Source organism: Camelus dromedarius, chromosome 15 (assembly GCF_036321535.1).
Source record: "Camelus dromedarius isolate mCamDro1 chromosome 15, mCamDro1.pat, whole genome shotgun sequence".
Classification (NCBI taxonomy): Eukaryota; Metazoa; Chordata; class Mammalia; order Artiodactyla; family Camelidae; genus Camelus; species Camelus dromedarius.
Window position 1 is genome coordinate 1,617,660 of NC_087450.1, and position 23,713 is coordinate 1,641,372.

At 36.9% G+C, this 23,713-nt stretch overlaps 3 pseudogenes; 2 read left to right on the plus strand and 1 right to left on the minus strand.

Moving 5' to 3' along the window:
• Positions 1-5,824: 5,824 nt before the first annotated feature.
• Positions 5,825-6,928, minus strand: LOC116155208 (olfactory receptor 5J3-like; annotated as a pseudogene).
• Positions 6,929-18,401: 11,473 nt separating this feature from the next.
• LOC135322954 (olfactory receptor 4C11-like) lies at positions 18,402-19,314 on the plus strand (annotated as a pseudogene).
• A 3,126-nt stretch (positions 19,315-22,440) lies between these two features.
• Positions 22,441-23,414, plus strand: LOC135322997 (olfactory receptor 4A15-like; annotated as a pseudogene).
• Positions 23,415-23,713: the final 299 nt, after the last annotated feature.

A 23,713-nucleotide genomic window follows, 5' to 3' on the forward strand; every position in this document is an offset into this window, starting at 1 on the left:
GACTGAGCAAGCCACTCAAATGGGTGAGTGAGTAGGTGCAACCTACTAGGTAGGACGCAGTCACCAGTTGGATGCAGAGTGTAGGGGTCATGAGACCTTTGTAATGAAGGGGGAGGCAAATGCCATTGCAGCCAGAAAGAAGTATTCTGTGGTCAAGAGCATGCTGACAAAGGAATACTGAAGGGGGCAACTGCAAAAGGAGATGGCTCTCTGTCCTACTATGTAGTTCATCAGCATCTTAGGGATAAAGACCAAGGAATAGCAGAAATCCAAGAAAGCCAACTGGCTGAGGAAAAATTACTTGGGAGAATGGAGCTGGGCACTAGCCAGGATGACTGCAATCAGCCAAACGTTGCCCAACACAGTGATGAGATAAATCAAGAGAAACAGCACAAATAGGACATATTCAGTTCAGGGTCATTGGTCAGCCCCAGGTGGATGAACTCAGTTATCTCACCGACATTTCTGTTAGCCATTTATGTGGCTCCTTTCTGATGGGTCTACAGAAAATGAGAGGAAACAGAAAATAAGTAAAAGGTGCAGATTGAACATGAATTTGTTCTACCAGCATCTTTAGAAAACTGCATGGTTTTGGTTAATAATAATAATCCATAGTCAATTCATTTCTTGCAACTATGAAAGTTAGCCTGATTCAGAACCGTATTTGGATCAAAGTCTCACCAGGGGCTGTGAACTGGTAGTAGGTTCCACATAAGAACCCCTGGAGAAAGTAAACTCCACGTGAAAAGCTGTAATAGTGATCTTAGTTCAACAGATACAGTTCAGAGGTGGATGTTGGATAACAGTGCGTCTCAGATTCCAGAACACAAGACAAGGACCTCATGTTTTAAGGAAGAAGATCCCTTAACAAAGAACAAAAAACTCAACGTTTAGCAGGTAAATTCTTGGGGCATCTGGCAAAATTATTCTCTATGACATCTTTTTAACTTAGACTAAAATACACATGACATGTTAAACAATATAAATAACAAGCGGGCAGAATATACATATATGTGTATATAATGTCATCTAATACAATTGATCATTATCCATAGAAATGGAAAATGAGAATTAGGTGTGTCCAGACTGAATGAAACAACTTAAAACATTTTCTCTCAATATGATGTCACTTATTCGTTAAAACTCATTTATTCCAGGAAGTCATTCTTTGTTATGCCAAAAGATATTTATCATTCCACGGTTGGATTTCTTATAGCATTTATTACCAAATGGCCTAAATTAGACCACAGCAGATTTTTCTGCCTTAAGATTGAGTCAAACACGTGTTTGAACCCCTACAGTCAAGAAATCTCAACTCTAGATGGGGTGGATGTAGCTCAGTGGTAGAATGAGTGCTTAGCATGCATGAAGGCCTGGGGTCAATTCCCAAAACCTCTATCGATGTAAATAAATAAATAAACCAAATTACTGCCCCCCCCCACACACACACACAAAGAAAAAAAGATTTTAAGTCTAAACTTTAACTTCAAGGACAATGCATGTGATTTTGGCACATTAGCTCACATATGAATCTGGGGTTTTATCCAGGAAAAGTTAAATCATTAAATCAATTTTATTTTAGCTTTTATCTTATCACCCAAACTATGTGAGAAGCAACATTCTGATATCTAATATATTTGGGAAACACTTGGCTAAATAACTTTTAAGGAAAGCTTTCTTTACTGCAGGACTTATAGAAATGCATAATATTTGACTGTGCTTTGCAAGTTCCAATAAGATAAATAAATACAGAACACATTTCATATTAATTTGACAATCAGATCTATCTTCACTAAATATTAATGAAGATGATGTTCCATAATCTGTGCTTTGGGAATAATATTTCCTTGATATTGAATACAGAGTGTGTGGGCTTGGATTTCTAACCTTTATTATCAGTGTTATACAAAGAAAGTTATTTGATGACAATTCTGCATATCATGGTGTCAGATAACTTTATGTCCGTTGGCTAGGAGACCATCCAGAGTCTAATTTTTCTCACACTGGATATAGAAGATATAAAAAGAATGGCTAGTCACTTTATACCACGTTGAGCTGTGATTGCAAGTCTAACTCTTGGTTTCCTAGCCTAACTATTAGATTCATGTCTAAACCTTTCTCAAGCAGTAGTTGTAAGACTTAAATAAGAAAATATGTGGAAACAGGGTGGCTCACCATGGGTACTCTCAAATGTTTGCTGTCTGTTCAAAGTAAAACAAATAAGGAAAACAGACTGGACTCTGCTGACCTACTGGACAGATGCCTTTGACTAAAGTGATTATTTGGATTTTTGCTTTTTTGGTTTAGTTTTGATGAGTTAGCTTTGCCTTGACTTTGTTTTTAAACAAACCAATTTGTTACTTTGATGATGAATTTCTTCTTATTTCACTGATTTTGTATTTCTCTTTAATTTTCACTTCATAACTGGTACATTTCATCTGGACTTCCTTTCACTGTAAAGTCAGTTATGCAGAATAAATTAGTCTTTGAGTCTAAAATTTAGCTCTGCTAACAGGACCAAATAAATGGCTGCTCTTTTCCTCAGATTTAACACAATTCAACAGTTTGCAATAGTCAATCTCAATGAATTTCTGTAAGTAAATTCCCTCCTGTAACTGGCACAAGTATGTGACGCTATAAACACAGCTACCTGAGGAAATATGGAATAAGCCCTCTAATGACCTCAAGCAAGCCGGTTGACCTGGTCATGGTCTAACTGGGTTTCAATTATCTCAGTAACTGGGATGGATTCGAGGAGACGATTATCTTCACATTTCATTCACAGTGTCTATTGAGAGTTGCTCTGTTTGAATACAGGGAAAGGCATTTATAACTCCTTTGTTAGAGCACACGAATGCAATCCCTACCTGGTGTTGAGAGGAATCCTGGTCACTCCTATTGGTTTCCTGACTTGTGCTTATATTTGGCTTAGGGCATTTGGGGGATGCCATCCACAGGGGTCCTGTGAGCACCTGGTCTCAACAAACAGCTAGAGTCCTGGGAGAGTAATGTCCCAGCATGATCTTGTCAAATGATAGCAATTCACGTATTTGGCCTTTTCTCTGTTTTAGAGAAAATTGTCACATGTGTCTTATCTCACTTAGATGAGTCTCTACAAGGAAAAAATGAATTATTAAAAAATGAACTCCACTGGTGTCTATAGTTATGATTTACAGAACTTAATAATATGTACATTGGCTTTATATATGTTTATAATACTGGTTTTAAAGAGCACTAAGCTCCCGCTGTTGGGGGCCATGTTCTTCTATAAATACATTGTTACTGATATGAACATGGAAAACACACACATTTACATCTGAGAGAGCTCAAAAGAAGGGGGAGCAATGACTAAGCAGAACTCAGGTCTGTGTGTGTTTTTATACACTGGATTGCCTTTTAATATTGGGGTAATTCAGTCAGTTAGGACACTAAAATAAATATCAGGTTCAACACTTTTGTCACAATAGTGGCTGAACATAAAAATAAATTTTAGAAATACTGAGTAGGTTGATATTTGGGGGATAGACTGGGAAATAAAAAGGAGGTAGCTGTAGAGTGAAATGGTAGGCTAAACTTAAAAGAGGGGGACGGGATATTCTCTAGTAAGACTAAGTCCCTAAGATGAGTCAAGTGCACCAAACCAATACACACAGCATGAGAAAAGGTGGGGAAAATCTGCAGTAATTTTAAAATGAAGCAATACTGAAAACAGACCAACACACAGGGGATGTTAGAAGGAGTTTTATTAGCAAGAGTATTTCTTTTTCCTTGTCAACTGTTCATTTGCTATTGACTAATTATATCTGCCATTTAAGGACATTTGGAACCTGCTAAACTCAATTTCACTTCCTTTCAGAATATTTCATTTTAATGGTGTATTAAAGTTAAGATTTATAAATTTTAATATTTATACATTTCATATTAATGGTACATTACTCATTTTCCAATCTACATTCTACACGTCTGCACACGCACCCTCCATTTGCCTCAGAATTCTAGGACCGGAATGTTTTTTCTCATTTAAGCATCAAGTCCCTGTTTTATAGTATAGTAGTTGTTTGTTAGGGTTAGTTGAAGGTCAGTACTAGAAAGAAACAAAAATCTTTCTTTTCCATAAAGTAACACCCCCTACACACACACACTCATACTTAGTAAACTGTGTTCTTTTGTCTGCATGCTGGGAGGCCACCCCCTTCTCCTATAGGGTGTATATTGTAATAGAATTTATTAAAAATTGTAAACAGCTCAATTTATTTTTCTGAGTTTCAATTCTTTTGCCCCTATAATATTTCTTGTGTTTCATACTCTCAGATATAAGACACTTAATGCTCCCGAAAAGTTGTGATGAATTATGTAAAATTATCGTTATTATTTTATTTTTATCTTATTCTGAAAATGAAGACTTACATACAAATACATTTACATCAATGCCTCATACATAAATGCAGACTTGTAGCACCCAATTTTAAATAATATATTAAATGATTTTGGAAAATTTTGAAGGACTGTATATATAAATGTTATATGCTGTCCTTGGTGGTGGTGGTGGTATGATTGTTTTATTCTGGAAAGTAAACTTTCATATGAATTTCTTTTCATGAATGTCTAATACAATAAGCATTTCAATTTCCTAACTTCACAGACACTGGAACCATTCATTTATGTGATTTTGGCTGTCACTGAGAAGAAAAAATACAGATTAATCCAGGCTCACTGCCTTGTAAAAACATGAGTTAATAATATAGAGCATCCAGCTGTCTCTGCACTGCTTAGCCAAACTGCCACTATTTATGTCAGTATTTAGAACAGACTCCAAAAATTAAATATAATTTTATTTGTAAATACAAGTATTCTTTACAATACTGTTTTTATTTTCCAGGCAGGATACTTTGCAGCAATTTGGGGAAAAGAGATCATTATGAAGCAATCAGTATTTAGGGTTCTAATTTTATCATTATGTCCCTGTACATATAATTTGAATCACTGGGAAAACAATTGACCTCACATGCTTTCCCTGCTTAGAATACAGAGCAGCAGTTGTCTCCTACCTAGATGACCTTCAGGGAAGTTTTTCATTTAATGTCTAAAGAAGATGTTGGAAGAGACTTAAAGGAAAAGGAGAATTGAGTCTGATTAGTGAATATTCTCTGATTAACTTGGAGGCGTCCTTCCTAAATATGAAGAAAAGTTCTTCAGCGTAAGTTTTCTCTGAGAATTAGTGGCTCTTCCATGGGAAATGGTAATAAAGCTGTGGCATTCCATCTTGCTCAGTTTCATGTGTAGTAACGGACACCAAGGGCAGGAAAGGAGAAATGGTTTAGGATAACCTCTGTGAGTGGAAAGGTGTCAAAACCAAGTCCTCCCTCTATTTTTGAGCACGTCTTTTATTTTGTAGAATACCTGAATATAAATAATCAAGGCTAATTCTAGGAGCATGTATCTACCAGTTTTACTCGATAATTCAAAAACTAGTACTTTCTGCTTTTAAAGTATTTTGCTTTTTTCTATGCTCGAGAGAAAACCAGTTAAGAGATATTTTGCTATTTATGAATATTATGTTTGTATCTCTGTGTGTGTTTGTGTGTCTATATATCTGTGTGTATATACTCATTTCTACCCACATACAGGAATGAAAATGTTAACAACTGTCCAGAAATAACTAACCTAGATTTAGGATGGTTTATTAGGTTAGTTTACACAGTAACCAGCCAACTATGACATTATTCCAGGCCTTTTTCTTCCATTGTAAAGCAGAAGTTTCCAATTAAATAAACTCTAAGAGCTCTTTGGATTCATAGTTTTAGTAAATTCATATAAATTTCATTATCCAAGGCACTTGTCTGTCTATTATTTTAGAGCACGTATGGTATGAAATTAACAAGGAATATATTTCATTTCTTTAACTCTTTTCACAGCATCCTTCACTTCTTTATTTCTTAGGCTATAAATCAATGGGTTTAACATAGGGATCACCAGAGTATAAAACACAGATACCACATTTTCTTGTTCTAAGGAGTATTGGGAGCTTGGCTGAATGTAACTGAAACTTATAGAGCCATAAAACAAGGTAACAGTTGTAAGATGTGAAGCACATGTGCAGAAGGCTTTGTGTCTTCCTGCTGCTGAGTGGATTCTCAGGATGTCAGCGACGATGAAGACATAGGAGATCATCACAGTCAGGAAAGTGGTCATGGCAATAACTCCAGAGAAGATTAGAAGCAACAGCTCATTCACGGATGTGTCAGAACATGACAGCTTCAACAGTGGGGGAAGGTCACAGAAGAAGTGCCTGATGACATTGGGCCCACAGAAAGACAGTTTCAGCAAACCAAGCATGTGTGTCAAAGAGTTGATTAAACCTACACACGATCCAATTACTAGAGCGACATAGACCATTTTTGTCATAGCCACCGTATAAAATAAAGGGTTCACAATGGCCATGTAGTGGTCATAAGCCATAGCTGCCAGCAGAAGCCCTCCATGGTCAGGAGTGACACGAATAGAAAATATTGCACAATGCACACAGAGAATGAAATCGTCTCCCGTTCAACGAAGAAGTTCAGCAACATTTTGGGTGCAAAGACTGATGAATAGCAGGCATCAACAAGTGATAGGCAGCTAAGGAAATGATACATGGGTGTTTGGAGTTTGGGAGTTATCTGGATGAGAAAGAGCATGCCTAGGTTCCCCACCAAGGAGATGGTATAGGTGAGCAGGAACAACAGGAAGAGGACCACTTTCATGTCAGCACGATCTGTCAGTCCCAAGAGGATAAATTTGGTCACCAGTGTGAAATTAACATCAGCCATGTGCTTACTTTTCTTGGGACTTTTTAACAATAAGGAGATTGGAATAAATTGAGAAGTAACCATGTGGCATTATCAAGACTATCTGGAATCCCTAACTAGTGGCTTGAGTTGTTGACTTCTCTGCTCTACTTATTTTAAGAATAAAATTATAAAATTTTAACTAAAATTTTCTAGTCTCTTTAAGCACTGTTTATTTGCCTGCTCCATCGGGAAACTTCATGCATGAAGAAAGAAAACATTAAGGTCTCAGGGATGAATTCAGAAGGCATTCAAAACCTTAAGTGAATTTCATTCTAAAATATGTAAAATCTAGTTTATAAAGCATAAATGACTGAAGTTGAAAATTTAATCTGTGGTACCATTGAAGCTCTCTTTGAAACATCTTCCTTGGGATCTCATAGTAGCCAATGTCAACTATATCAATATATAAGAATAAATGGTATTGTGACATTTAAACTTGAGTTTTCCCACTTAATGACTTCATGTTAAGTTCACACTCCACATTTTTTTTTAAACTGGGTTATGAAGAAAGGCAAGTCCCCAATATGAATAAATTCTGGAGTCATTCTCCAAAAATAGCCAGAGGCAATAGCTCCTGAAAAGAGTGCTCATTAGGCATGTGGGTAGAGGGAACTCTGAGCTGGAATATGAAAATGGTGAACAGTAACTTATAATTGGCCTTTGATATCCAATAGAAATACCTTACTCAGGAGACTCAGGAAAAAGAATCTTTAGCTTTTTCTGACAAAAAGTAAAGCAAGCTTATAAAGTAAAACAAGCCTACAAACCATTCAGCTACTGCTTTGTAATACTTTGTTTTCCTTGACATTGCAACTCCTTTCTTAGAATATACAATACCTTTTCCACTTAAGCCAAGCATATTTATTGATTGTGACCTCATTTTGCCTGTAAAATTGAACTATTTTTTAATATTCATTTTCAAAATAAATATTTTAAACAATTTAGGATACTAGTGACTTTACCTCTGCAGAATATAGGATGATATATATATATATTTTTGGTGTCTTAATCATCCTTTTCACTTAGGAGATGCTATTCCTTGTGTACAGAGATAAAACTTAGAATAAGAATAACATTGCAAGATTACTGGATTAATATGAAATAAGGAAACATCTATGCTACATCTAGAGTATCTAGAGTGACAGATGAAACATCCCCATGGGAATACAGAGTCATGATTTAGATTGCAATTCATCCTTTAGGAAATATTCCAGATTGAATTTAAACACTGATTTTTCATTACTCCAATAGAAGTTGCATAACAATTTTGATGCTAATATAGAAAAAGAGACTGAAGTGTAAGACAAAAGGTGGGAATAACAGTCAAGTTACAAATTTCTCCCTCCCCTATAACTTGAAGTCTTCATCACATTAAAATTTGAACCTTTTTTTCTTCATTTTTTTTTTTTTGGATATTTTTAACTGATTAGCAGAATGTATGTAGACTGGATATTTAAATAAGTGAATTTTACTTACCAGTGGAAGAAAAAAATAGTCAACACCTTAGTTCATTTATGAACCTCATCAACACTGATCCTCATAGCTTATTTTTCTCTATTTCCCAACCAAAACAAACAAACCCAAATCACACAAGAATAGTGAATTGACTGATATTTTCAGTGATACATATATTGGGTAAATAATAGTAGTTACTGAGTAGCAAGATTGAAATTCAAACTTATTTAAATGTGAGAACCAAAGCCACAGACTCCAAGCTGTTAAAGCAAGAGAAAGATGATCAAAAACAATCATGTTAGAGGATAGATTTTGTTAAAAAGTTCAGTTATATATCTCCCTTCGTTCAAATGGGAATACGGTCCCTGGAGTTAATCTTGCGATCCAAAGATATATTAAATATATTATTAAAAGTTCCTCTGTGCTTCTTGAGGGATTTAAGAAACTCTCAATAACTTAATGGCTCCCTTAAGGCATTGATTTCCTGATTGTTAAAAAGAATAGAAGGAAAAGTGGGGCAAGTATAGGGAAAGAACAGAAACCTACAATCTCTGAAAATAAAAAAAAATCTGCAATAGAATTGGTAGTGATGCCTGCTCCATACCTCAGCAAGGAAAGATTTTCAAAAGAACCTATTATTTGTAACTAATTGTCAAACACACACACACACACACACAAGCAAAGTGGGATGTCAGTGGGCTTTAAGGTAGTAGAGCAAGACTAGATAAAAAACAATTTTAATCCTTTACTTCTTTGGATTGCAAAAAAGTCATACAAGAAAATTAAAACTACTACTTCTTAAAAGGCTACCTTGTAGTGAATCCAACTACCTATCTCTTGAATTTGACTCTTCCAGTCTAGTTATGTGTCTGTGGATAGAAAATTTGGGGGGGGTGGCTTTAAAATGAATTATGATGGATTCTGGTAGCAGTATTTCACACTCTTCCATTACATAGACATCTAAATAAGAATCATCCTTTATTGCTTATTCTGAAAACAATTACATTTTTCTTCCTAAATGCAAATTTCCTAAATCCCTAAAGTAAAAGCTGATGGGGCAGGTGGTAGTGTTACTAGGTCCCAAAATCATTCTGCTCACTGCTCAACAGGCCAATAAGTTGGGAGACAAAGTGTTAGGGCAAGGAATTACAACTTATTTGGAAAGCCAGCAGACAGAGAAGAAGGCCGACTAATGTCCTGGAGAACCATCTTACCCAAATCAGAATTCAGGCTTCTTTTATACTAAAAAGAGGAGAGAGTGTGGTTGATTGTTGCAAACTTCTTGGTGTCAGAATCCTTCGTTCATGCAGCTGTCCACATAGGTCAGGTCATGGTGTCCCTGTAGACCTCCAACAAGACCAATGTTATTTTCAACTCTGCAACTTTTTATTTATATAAATGGGAAAGCATTATACCCTTAAAAGTCAGTGCCTTGAGAATGGGCTCACCTTTATATTTCAGGCTGTAGGCAACATTCTTTTACAAAAGGTGCACAATCAGCATGACTCAGCACGGGAAACAGAGCACAGGGTTAGAGCCAAAGAAACAGGTCTAGCAAGGAGTCAGATTTGTTCTTACCTCTTACAGTAGGAGTGGGGTTAGGTGAGATTTTGTGCCTGAGTTAATCCAAAAGATAAGCCATTATTTTAGAAGGCCTAGAACATTTTTTTAAGTACCTGATGCAGTCTCTGTTTTAATTTTTAAATATAAAATTCATTTCCAGTCCACATATGAAAGTGTGAAGGAAAAGCCAGGCTGGGCTAACAAGATAACTCACAAGTCTAGGAATGTGAAGGAAAAGCTGGGCTGGGATGGCAGGATAACTCACACATCTAAGTATCAGAATACTGATCTGAGTTCTGCTGGACTAACTCATAAATCTAAGTTAATTAGTGTTGGTTTGCTGTTCATGTTTTTTTTTTTGCTAGCCATCTGGATTTTCAAAGAGATGTATCTGGCTTTGGAATGTTGGTTTGCTGCCTCCCTGCCTCCACTTTTGTGATAATGATGCTGCTAAAGCTGTTCCATGCCTATTGGCCGAATACCCCAAGCTTGTACTTTACCCTATAAAACCTCATGTGCACGTCTTGGAGGTGCTCAGAGTTTCAGAGCAGAAGCCCCTCTGAGTCCGCCAGTGTAATACATCTGAGTACTCCAGCCCTCTGAGTGGTGCTTCTTTCTTGGCTGGCCTGTAATTTCCCTAACACTCCGACATTTAAAATAAATCTTGATCTTACCTCTTTTTTATAGGAACTTGCTTTTGCTAATATTAGATCGTAATTTATACGATCTCTATATCAGAATTGAACTTATTCAATTAAATTAATTAATTAGCCAATACTATTCATGATAAAAAGACATCACAATATAAGAATGCATGTGTAATGTATAAAGGAATATATATCTTTTAATTTGAGGGAGAGACAGGTCTAAAAATCAGTTACAAACTTCAAACTTACTGGAAAACATTGGATGAACTTGCTTCCTATATCACTGAGAACTAGCTAACAGAAGAGAGAATTTTTATTTACCAATTTGGCAGCACCCATTCAGTTATATGCTACCTCCCTCCTGAGTCTTATACATGCATTTTCTGTACTCCAATCCAAAGGCAACCAACCTCATATACACTGGACTTCATCTCCTTATATTTTACACGAATATGTGGGAGCCCATGACTTGGTTAACAAATTGCAACAGAGCCCAGCCACTTGTCACCTTTAGGAAGAACAAATGTGCTTTAGTAACTGCTTTGTTAGCAGGTGTCTGTGCATCGCACTCCTGTCTCCTTGTCATAAAAAGCAGGGGCAATCCCTTGCTTGCATAGTTGAGGTGTTAGCACTGTGCTCATTGCAAAGCAATGACCCAGGCCCTCAAATTATAAATGTTGGGTGTGCCTGATGTTTAGATAGTCTGTTATGCCCAAGACAAGGAACTGACTGGCCTGGTGGTCTGCTTTTTAATTAACATATCTAAAGAATATACTTTGTTCCCCTCTCCCTGTGACTTCCCTAAAGATAAACTAAGCCTTTGTACTCATTGTGATTTCTACAAACTCCGTCTCATCCTGTCTTTCCCTAAATTCCTGCATTCCATCACACAACTGTTAGTGATTTTTCCTTTGATTGTACACAATAAATGTGGGAGCATTTGAGAGGTTTGTGGAGTTAGTCCCTGACTCCCTCTTGCTCTCATGACTTTCCACAGAGTCTCGGGTAATTCATTCTGTCTTGGTGGGTCTTCTGCTGGTCAGAACCCTCATGAAGGTATTGGTCAAAAATCTCTTCTATGTCTCTTATTTCATCTACATTTGCCATCTCTGAATCATTTTACATCAGCAAAAAGCAATCTGTTACCTCACTCATTCTTAAAATAAAATCTTTCCTGGTTCCATTCCCTCTATCTTCTATGACTTCATTTCACCCTCTCTTCTTTGTAACAAAAATCAGGAGGTTCTATCATGTTTGTCTCCCATTTCTTTCCTTCCACTCTCTTTAACCCTATTCAGTCACACTTCAATTACTAACACTGAAAATGCTCTTTTCAATGTCACCAATGACCTCTGCATCACTAAATATACTTGTTATTGTTCACTTCTCATGGTAAAGAATCCATCAGCAACATTTCACCCAATCTTCCTTGACACACTTTCTTCAGATGACATGATTCCCCAATTATTACCTCCAGCTCAGAATTTTTTCTTGAGGTTGAGACCTGGAAATCGATCTTCCTCCATGTTATTTCCTCCTGAATGACTAATAGATTTCTTAACTAAGTCTGTGTCTTGGTTCTTCCCTCATCCCCAAACCTACTCCACTCACAACATTCTCTGTCTTAGCTGAGGTACATTTGGTCTCTCCTCTTCATCCCACATCCAGTATATTAGGAAATTCTTTTTGCTCATCCTTCAATATATATCCCAAATTAAATCACTTCTAATCACTTTTAGACCTGCACCAAATTACTATCTTCTTTCCCTGAATCCTTGCAATTGCCTCAAACCTACTCTCTTTGCTCTATTTTAGCATCCTCTGCCAAATAATACTCTATCCTCAATAGAACACTCACAATTATCTTTTAAACTCATAAGTCGGATCACATCACACCTCTATTCAGTACTCAGCAAACAGTCTCCATGTAACTCAGGGTAAAAGTCAAAACCCCTACAATTAGTAAAAATTGTTTCTCTTTTATTCCACTCTTTTGAGTGACCCCTTACTGACGGCTCTGGCACCATTCTGTGCCTCTTACTGGTGAGGTGTGTTGTTGCTGTTGTGCCTTTACGTAGGCTGTTCTCCCTACACAGCACACTTTCTCCCAGACATCTGTATGACTAACTCACTTCATAGTGGTAAATGGAAATAACTAATATGTTAGTTAGTTCTGACCTTGGACCTGGACAAGCAGAGACACTCTTCTTATCTCTACATCTTGAAGTGTCTTCTGAGAAATTTTCTAAGTTCTCTTTCAGTGTCAGGGACTGGGAAGTGCCTTCTAGTGGGGCACTCCAGCCAGGATTAGACTGCCTGGGCCTCATCCCTGCTTTCCCCTCCAGGTGCTCTTTGGTGTTCTATCCCTCACCTGGGGTCCACCAGATACCCCTAGTTACTGGATCTGCCTCTGTGAGGTTATCTCTGGTCCTGTGGCCAGGACCTTAGTTCCAGGAGGGCCGTCTAGGAAGTAAATGTCTTCTATGAACTGGTTCATTATTTCTTTCATAATATTGTACTAAGCTGATTACTAGATTGGTGTTTACATGCTGCTTTTGGGTGACACAGGGCACATTCAACGATCTGGGTTATAAATGGTCCTCTATTGACCTTTGGCTTGGGCCAGATGTCTGGGCCCTTCTTAGCTGTCACTTATCTGAGGTCTGACTGCATTATCACCACCTACAGTAGTAGATGCAGACATCTTACATCCTGTGCATCTCTCCTGCAGATACCCAAGTAGGTTACCCCAGCCCTTCTACAGGCTCTGTGCCATGTGTCAGTCAGGTCTTCAGATGTGGCTGTACTTAAATCTTGCAAGGCTTTGAAAGGATTTGTTCTCAATGAGGATTGTTCCTCTCTCGCCTCCACGGATGTGGTGGAATTGTGCTCTCTTGTGTTGTTTCTAAACCATGTGTGATGAGGAGTATCATTAGCATGAATGGGAGCACTTTTCTTTGCCTGCATTCAGGTTTTTCATTTGCTCTGCCTGATGGTGGTGGTGTGTGGATGACAGGGCTGTGGTCAGTGGTGAAATCTATCACTTTCCAGAAATGCAGCCATTGTGGTATTAAGAGTTCAAGGGAAGTCATGGCTGGAGGATAATTCTATATACTCCTAAAATTCCAAGTCATTAATTTAACATGACTGGGAAATGAATTATTGTTCATATTTTCCTTCAGACTGTGGTCCTCAGGTTTGTACTTGTGCTCATTAATAAAGAAATATTACTGAGAAAGTAATTGGAAGGCAGTATTCATGGGCAGTCCCATAAATTATGCAGCATCATTAGTTATGATGTAAAACAGCAAACTATCATCCCCTCCAGGAGTGCAGTCCATGTCAGATGGTTCTTCCATGTCAGGAAAAACACCTAAATTTTTAATTAAAATAAAATAACATTTGTACCTGAATACAATAGTCTAGTGAATTCTAGGCACTCATGGACTTTTACTTTTCTAATGAATCAGTTCAATACTGGTTTTTTTCTGTGGGGTGTGAATACACATAAAAATAGGTAGGATTCAAGAATGTATAGAGCAGCAAACTCCTTGGCATAGACTCTCTCTGAAAGGCCTCATAGACTAAGTCCAGGTTTTCCATCAATCTTCAATCCCAGTGCTACATTCCATCAGAGAAAACAGGCCTGTCATTCTTTAAAAAAAAAAAAAAATGGAGAGGGTTAAGTTTGTTTAATCTCTAGAAATTGTGCTTTTATTTTTAAAAGTCATGGCATATTAAGATAAGGTACTGAAAGAAGAAAAGAAAAACTTGGATTAATGTAAGCATTTTTGTACATGTATGTATAAATTTTGTTATTCTGGAATAAGAACGAATTTCTCCTCTAGTCACCAAACAGCATATATTTGTGTGGATTGATGGTGTATCTCATCCCAGAACTCATCTTTTGCATTTTATAAGTATAAGAGCATTTCACCCCAATTCTGCAGAGATACTATATTCTGACCCAATTTACACAGTTTTCTACTTCTGAACATGATGGGAAATAAAAGCATCTTCAAATAGAAGCCCAGGAGAAGATAAAAAAAAAAAAAGAAAGAAAGGAAGAAAGAAAGAAAGGAAGAAAGGAAGAAAGGAAGAAAGGAAGAAAAGAAAGGAAGAAAAGAAAGGAAGAAAGAAAGAAAGAAAGAAAGAAAGAAAGAAAGAAAGAAAGAAAGAAAGAAAGAAAGAAAGAAAGAAAGAAAGAAAGAAAGAAAGAAAGAAAGAAAGAAAGAAAGAAAGAAAAAAATATCTAATTGGTTGGGGACATAAACATTTTGCAAACACTTGAATAGGTCAGACCACAGATAACTGTGTCTTGGAAAATTGTAATGATGGGAAATTTATAAACCCTGAGGGGAACTGAGAGGTGGTTCTGCAGGATTATGACCTTTCAGGGAAATCTGAACACGACCATTTGGAAGTCAATGAGGAAACTTCTGCTTCTTTATTTATGTTTAGCTTGAGACCATGTTGAAGACAGTGCTTGAGAAGCAGTGGGGAAAATTCTTTATCTCATCAGCCAGAGCTGCCTGTCCTCATTCTTAGAAGTAGACGTGAGACTTGGAACCATAGTTCTAGCAGATGGGCTTTCCTCCATAGAGAATAGAAGATTGTCATTATCAGAATTTTCAAGGAATGGAGACATGGTGAGATTTATCATTTGCATTTGTGCATATTCCAAGAGGGTTTTAAATTGGGATGTAGTACTAGAAGTATGGGTGTCTTGATGCAGGCTGCCAAGTTTAAGGCAAGCTAGGGTCTATCATGAAACTGTGTACACTGGGCTAGTTATATAACCATTTTTTGGCCTCAGAATCTTCATTCTTAATGGGAATTATATACTAATAACCTCAAATGATTTAGAAACAAAATAATAATGTAGCTTTGATTGGACAGCATTTGACACATTTTAAATGCTCAATAAATAACAGCCATTTGAATGCAAACTTACTTTGGAGGCCAGGGCTCCTTGTTACTGCAAGTCTAATGGAGTTAGACCTACCTTCAGCTTATCTTCTCCAACTTCAATCCAAATAATTGTGAAATGCAACAAGTGAATATTTTTGTCAGAGCTAGTCAATAGTTTTATTTATTCTTTCGTAGCATACATTTATCATTCATCCTCTAAAATTGTCCCTCTTCCTGGTGATTTAGATTAAAAAGTGGGATTATTCTGAGGCTACGTAAATAATACTGATGTAGGAGCACAGTAATGCAAGTGCTGTTTACCACTCACAGTACTATTAATACGTAACGTAGCATTTAATGTTCCTGCAACGAAACACTAAGGAATGGCCTAGGGCATGAAGGGTAAGGATGTTTTACTCAAATCGCAGAGTATAGCCTTCTTATTTTAAATTCATCTACTTAATTTTCTCTAAGTGCATTTAATGTTGCTAAATAAAAATTGGCACTTGCCATCTGCCTTTACGAGTATTGGATTACATTGGCACTTGTCATCTAATTTTGTTTTGATTAAATCACGAGCCACTGCAGCCAATGAACCTCCAACACACCCTGAAAGGAGTTCAGGATGGAGGTCAGGAATGAGGCATTCTGTGTTCAAGGAAAACTGGCTGAATGGGCCTTCAGATAGTTAGATATTTTCAGAAGAAGATTTTATATGTCCAACTTCTTGCCTTTTCTCATATCTAGAAAAGCACTAAAGTCATTACCAGTGACATTTGTTCCTCATGATGAGGAGCAAGCCTCTGCTTAAGTGTGTGCTTGGCAGCACGTGCCCCCTTCACTGAAAAATATGGTACTGAGTATCCCCCTGACTCTTTGAAGCAGTTTCTCAGAGCTTTCTGGGATGCTGTCTCCTGGGCTAGAATCCTCATTTTGCCCCAAATAAAAGAACCCACAATTCTCACATTGTGGGATTTTATTTCAGTCAACAATGTCATAAATAGAACTATATTTCTGCCAGGATTGTTCAAGAGTATTTAATTGGGTGAAGTTCTGAAGTGCTTTAGGGCCATTGATCGTGGATTTGTCTCTCTCTTAAAATGAGCTAAATCACTAAGACATCAGATGGAAATAAGGCCCAGGCATCCATCAGGAAGGACTCAGCTGGGAACATTGAAAAGTTATTTTTTTCAAAATTCCAGAAATAGAAAGAGTATAAAAGTTGAGACATTTAGGGAAATTGGCTGAGCAATATTGAAGGGAGAGAAAAGGATCTGATATATGAAGAGAACATATTTCTTAGATTAACAGGGAAAAGAATATGCTTAAATAGACAGATAAAGAATAAATCAGTGCTGAAGTAAATACTAACCCTGGACTAAAAATGCAGTAGATTTAAGGAGCTTAACAGGGAGGTTAATTAGAATGGGATAATATCTTAATTTAATATTGTCATAAAATTACAAAACATTATAATGGCAATTCTACTACTAATTTTAAGAGTTTTGAATCTTATATATACTTCAAAATTGAAACAGGAATTTGCATTATTTTCATAATGATACTAGAATAGTATCATTGTCAAAATGAATGGGAAGGAAGCAGTGGACAATGGGAATAGTGGGGAGGCAAAGTTTCCAAGGTTATAGCCCCAAGACATGGCCCAGGGCCTGTGGTTTGAGGGGCCCTGAGCAACCTCTGTTAGAACCCCAGCATTTAAAGAACATGGCTGTCAAGAAAGGAAAGACCATGAAATCATCTAGGAAAAATGTGAACAGAACATGGCATCTTGTATAAGAATACATGCAGTTAAAATTGATATCAGAGTGAGTACAGAGGTTAGGGAGGGCTGTACCAATAATTCGGCTATCTGTGGATGGTTTAGTGTAGCTGAAATTTTGTAGTTTGTTAGTTCCACCTATGAAAATTAATTCTACTGGGTAGAATAAAATTATCATTAAACCCCATCTTCTTTTTCTGAACAGTTTAGATGATGGAAGATATAGTGTTGTAGGTTTTAAACCTGATTTTTGATGTTAAAACTTTTTATAATTATATCAATATAGATAATTGAATAGAAAATAAACCCATTGTTCTCTGCCTATTTTTTCTCATTCTTTATGCTTCATTCCTTTTCTCACAAAATTAAATCTGACTTACATTCTTAAAGTATTCTGATCCTAACAAAATCATATATAGCTTCAAATTTGGATTTTATTAGTGGGATTAATCTGGCCAGAGTTTCCTAATTATTCACTGGAACTCTAACCTTTGTGAAATATAACTCTCATGTATCCTAACTGGCAATGACAGTCAAACTATGGCCACTGCAAGTCTAAAATTGGAGAAATAATTTTTTCTTAAAGCATAACCCAAGAAAGATACTGAAGAGGTCAGGAATAATTGTGCAAACTGGTGTCCAAATCAAAAAATAGTCTTGGTCAAGAGAGAATCTCCAGAAGCATTATTTCTAAATTATATATGAGTATTGTTTTTCAGTAATTGAGATGCATACACATTATATGCATGCACATAAGCTAACATATGCATATGCTTAATAAAATATCTTTAGAATCTCTGTCATATGAAGAAAGAGCTTCAAGACATTAAAGTGACCTGATCGAGATCATAAAGCAAAGTCACTGGTGCTCAGAACTTGGCAGAGAGAATAATCACTTAAGGGCTTTCCCCCACCAAAAAAAAAAAAAAAAAAAAAAAAAGAAACTTAGTCCCCCTAGAAAGACCTTGAATCAATGTCCATGCTTAAAGCATAAACATCAGCATTAAAAAATAAAAAAAGCTTCCCAAGTGAGTATAATGTATGGGCAACTTTGAGAAACACTGAGTTCTAGGTGTTGATGGAATTAGAAACCTGAAAGTTGTGATTTTGAGTCCAAATACACTGGTATTGCCAAGTCACCATTTCCCCAATTTTCTTTGCAGATGAGCCATTTCTCAGCTGTGTCTGTCCTACATTCACCATAAAAGCAGCATTATGAATAGGAGCATTAATGAGTTCATTCTGTGTGGGTTAACACAGGATGTTCTAAAGGAGAAAGTAGTACATGTGATCTTCTTGCTTCTATACCTTGCAACTCTGTTGGCAAACTTCCTTATTGTGATGAACATAAGATGTAGTCATACAAGTGGGAGCCCATGTACTTCTTCCTTTTCTGTTTATCCTTTGCTGATGCCTGTTTGTCAACAACCCCTGCTCCTAGGTTGATTGTAGATTCTGTATGTGAGAAGAAAGTCATCTACAATGAATGCCTGACCCAGATCTTTGCAGGTCACTTCTTTGGGTGCATGGATATCTTGGTGCTAATTCTCATGTCCTTTGATCATTATGTGGCCATTATTAAGCCCCTGAGATACACAACCATCATGATCCAGCGTGTTTGTGGTGCATTGGTGAATCTGACCTGGATGGGGTCTTGCATCCATTCTTCAACACAGATCCTCTTGGCTCTGAAATTATCCTTCTGAGGTCCCAATGTTACCAATCACTATTTCTGTGATATGCAGCCTTTACTGGAACTTGCCTGCATGGATATTTATGTCATCAATCTACTCATTGTGTTTAACAGTGGGTCCATATGCATGGTGAGTTTCATAATGCTGCATATCTCCTATGTTTTCTTCTTACATTCTCTGAGTACTCAGAGTGCAGAAGGAAGAAGGAAAGCCCTCTCCACCTGCACCTCCCGCATTATTGTTATCATCGTATTCTTTGTACCGTGTATATTCACATACATTCACCCTCTAACTGTATTTCCAGTGGACAAGATGGTGGCTGTGATTCACACGATTGGGACACCTTTGCTCAACCCTCTGATTTATACTCTGAGGAATGCAGAAGTCAAAACTGCCATGAGAAAGTTATGGTGCAACAAACTCTGACTTGAGGTGGTAAAGAGCAGAAGACACCAATTGCTAATTCTGTCACAGTTTAAATAAAACTGGATTGATAGAAAAGGCAAAATGTTCTCATCTCAGTGTGTACAATATTATCCTCTTCCAATGGGACCTTGTATGGAATAGGCAGACTGAGCACAGAGCAAAGATCTATATTGTTTTAAACCAATGTCTCATAGAGTGACAGACCATTAAGTACAGTCATATTTGTGGAAGCCCAAGCCTGTTCCTCATGTCTGCTGTCTGCATTGATATTTCTGCTCTTTTGAGGCTTGTGAGCCAGATCTTATTGTTTCTCTAGTTTACCTTATTTATTTATATATTGTTCTGGTTTGTATTTTCCTTTTTCATGTTTATTATCCAAATTTAACAATTTATTACTAATTTCTGCCATCCACTTTGTTGGCAAATCAGTTACTGTTGCCTCATGTTACATAAAATTTAAAGAGGAAACTTTTACACTATATATATATATATAACACATTTGGAGAAAGAAAAGGTTTTTAACAGGAGACATTCACCCATGACTTGAAATTTGATGTTGTTATGAGTTGAATTGTTTCCCTTAAGAAAAAAGAAATGTGTTGGAGTCAATTCACAGTACCTCCAAATGTGACCTTTATTTAGAGATAGGGTCTTGTGGTGTAAGAACCTGGCAGCTTTCTGGAGTGTAATGTAAGCACCTGACATTAAGCTTTTGATTGTCCAGCCATTCATTTCAAAGATACTCATCTTAATAAATACATTGGCATAATTAGATACTGATCCAGGCATTTTGTCCATGAAGTTCCCCTTTTACAAAGCCCTGGGTGACCTATAATTGACCATTTGAGTGACCTTGCTTTCCCCTTCCTATGATTTAGTCCTTCTCTTATGTTTTAAATTAACTAATAGAGAGAGACCCCAAGAAGATGTAGGCATTCCACCCTTGACCCCAGTGAGGGCAGAACCCCAGGTTCTCTTCTCTCTCTCTCTCTGAACCTGTGGCATCCCTGTGTGACTTCAGGCATGCAGTGTACTGTACTCTTCATGACCACTGAGGAATAAACCTTGTCTTTCCAAAGTTCCCTGCTGGGTGTCACTTGTCATAAAAAGCACAAGATTCCATCCAATGACAACATTGGTTCTGGTTGGGAAAACCTCTATGGGGGCTCCCCACAAGTGGTAAGCTCAGATAAGTGTGGCCAGGGATTCCTAGTTAACAGCATTATTCTCCATAGACTGAGACTGACACAAAACAGCTATTCAAAGAGGTAATGAAGTTAATTTTTTTTCCTATCAGGGTGAAAAGATGACATCCTTTTAAGAATGGATACAAAAATTTTAGGAGGTCATTTGCTAGACTTAAAGCAATGCATAAAAAAAGGGGAAAAAAAGCAGACAAAAAACCAGTGTAAGAATGTCTCACAGAATCTCAGTCAACTGGTCTGGCCATACTGACATAGTAAAATAAGGGCTAAACAATTGAATGGTATTTTTCTAATTTGAAGCTTGTAGGAAAAGACCTGACTTGAAATAAATTTCCCTGGGAAATGGCTAGTTGCTATCTTCCTATGTAAACATAGATTTGCTTTCCTTTTTGTAACATTATCCTAACAAGGTAATTGGGGGGAGGGTTGTCTGTGTGTGCTACTTGGAATTTCTTTTAAACAATTCACATTGCAAGTAAAAAATGTCTTCTGAATCATCAGAAAACTCCAAGGAGAAAATGGACAGAGAGCTAAATAAAATCAAACATCTCCTCAAGAAATAATGCAGCCTTTCACCCTCTGCTGTGATATTAGATGAAAGAAGAATCCCAGATATCTATGAATGAGTTAAAAAGTCTCCCTTCAGGTAGTGAACAAGGTTCCACAAGGTAAGACTAAAAGTAAATAGTAGAAACCAGTCTACACAATTGTGTAAATTTATTATGTAAGAAAGTAAATCATTTTGAAATAAATCAAACTTAGATCCCATTTCTAGTTTGACTTAAAAATGGGTGACCTTGGGGAAATTCATGAGATGTTCTGAGCCTTGTTGTCTTCAAATATGAAATGAAGATTACTGTTCTTGTTAATGTAAATGTTAGATGTGATACGTTAAATTGTGAGTGCATGATTGGAAACCATTGTAGGAGATGTGAGCAATTGAGTGATATAATCAGAATAAGATTTAAAGAGAATCATTTGAGCTGTTTCAGGAGAACAAATTGTTGGAAGCCAGAATAAAATTGCAGACTTGACAGGAGGCTTTAGCTGTGGGCCAGGAAGAAGATGGGAGATAGCAAATGAGCAAATTTGTGACATATTTTGAAACTAGAGACAACAAGATCTGTAAAAAGAATGAATGAGTAATATGACCAATAACAAGGTGAATAACACTATGAAATTTATTGACTGAGCAATTATAATGGGCGTGGTACCATTTAATGAGATGGGAAAAACCTTATTTATTGTGGAAATTTAAAATATTATTTTATAAATACTAAACAGACATCCAACTGGAGAAGTCCAAAATTGAGATGTTCCTCAGAGAAGTGCTAAAATTGAGGTAGAGATAGGGGCTGGAGATACAAAACTGGAGGAAAGACCCTCAGAAAGATGTCTCAGTTCTGAGACTGTTCAGGGCAGTGACCTTCTATTCACAGTTTGATCTACTCACACTAAGTACATAAATTAGCTTAAATGGGACTCGATATTACACCTTTGTGACTTTATAAATGGTGTACTTTTTCTTGGAATTCCCATCCCATCTTTTCTTGTTCTTTTCTTTTTCTTTAGAACTGAGCTAAGCATTGCTTTTTCCAGGAAGTCTTCTCTGATTCCAGTTTGACTGACACATTCCTACGCCATGAACCTTAGCTTGTGTGAATATAGTTATAATGCTAATTATTACATGAGTCTGGGCTGTTCTGATACCTAGTCTTTAATATATCCCTGAAGTCAGGAAACTATGCCTTATTCAGTTTGGTATTCACAATATCTTTGACACATTGGACTCAAATATATACTCCATACAATTTATTTTAATTGAATGGATAAATTAAAGGTTAAATTTGTAATGCATTTGAGTGTTTTCCCTATTGTTTTGTAGGTAAATCACTTCAAATATGTGAAGTCAGCTCCTGTACAGACTAGATGAAATCAAGGAACAATGTAACTGAGTTTGTCCACTTGGGACTCACTCAGAGCCTCCAGGGTCAGAAAATATTATTTGTTGTGCTCTTGTTCATCTACATGGTGACAATGGTGGGCAACCTACTCATTGCTATAACTGTGGTGGTCAGTCCAATCCTGAATTCCCCTAGGTACTTCTTTCTTGGCTATTTATCATTTATGGATGCTGTTTATTCTACTACAGTCACCCCAAATATGATTATAGACTTACTCAGTGAGAAGAAAACCATTTCATTCCAAGGCTGCATGACTCAGTTTTTTATAGGGCACTTATTTGGTGGTGCTGAGATTTTGCTCCTGGTGATCATGGCTTATGACCGCTACTTGGCCATCTGCAAACCTTTGCATTATTTAACAATCATGAATAAGCAAGTGTGTGCTCTGCTGCTGCTGTTGACCTGGGTTGGTGGGTTTTTACATGCTGTAGGTCAACTTCTCTTTGTATACAACCTTCCCTTCTGTGGCCCCAATGTCATTGATCACTTCCTCTGTGACATGTGCCTTTTTTTAAAACTTGCCTGCACTGGACCTACATTATTGGCCTCACTGTGGTTGCCAGTGATGGGGCAATGTGTATGGTCATCTTTATGCTCTTACTCATCTCCTATGGGGTCATCCTGCACTCCCTGAAGACTCTGAGTCTGGAAGGGAGGTGCAAAGCCTTATCTACCTGTGGCTCCCACATTACTGTGGTGGTCCACTTTGTCCCCTGTATTTTTATGTATGTGAGACCTCCTTCTACCTTACCCATTGATAAATCCTTGAATTTTTTTTGCACCATAATCACTCCTATGTTGAACCCTCTAATCTATACTCTGAGAAATGGAGAGATGCAAAATGCAATGAAAAAGCTCTGGACCAGAAAAAGAAAAGAAGGCAAAATAGATCACCTATTTTCAATGAAGAATTGCTCTTTCCAGGTAAGCCATGTGTGATTCTTTAATTGCAGTAAATTTCTCCTCAGATTTGATAACTTGGGCATGATGAAACCATTTATTATGTGAATACTTCCAATGATCAAAATATACTTTTAAGATTTTCATAATTTTCTAGTTCAAAGTATGCATTTTGTTTTTAAATATATTTTTAGGATTTTCACAGTCCTTAGGAAAATGTATTTAGTTTTAGATTTTCACAATTTCTTAGGAAAATATATTTAGCTTTGGGGTATATAATGATTATTGAGATTATAGATTTATGTTCTATATGATGAATTGAGCTACTTTAAGACTGT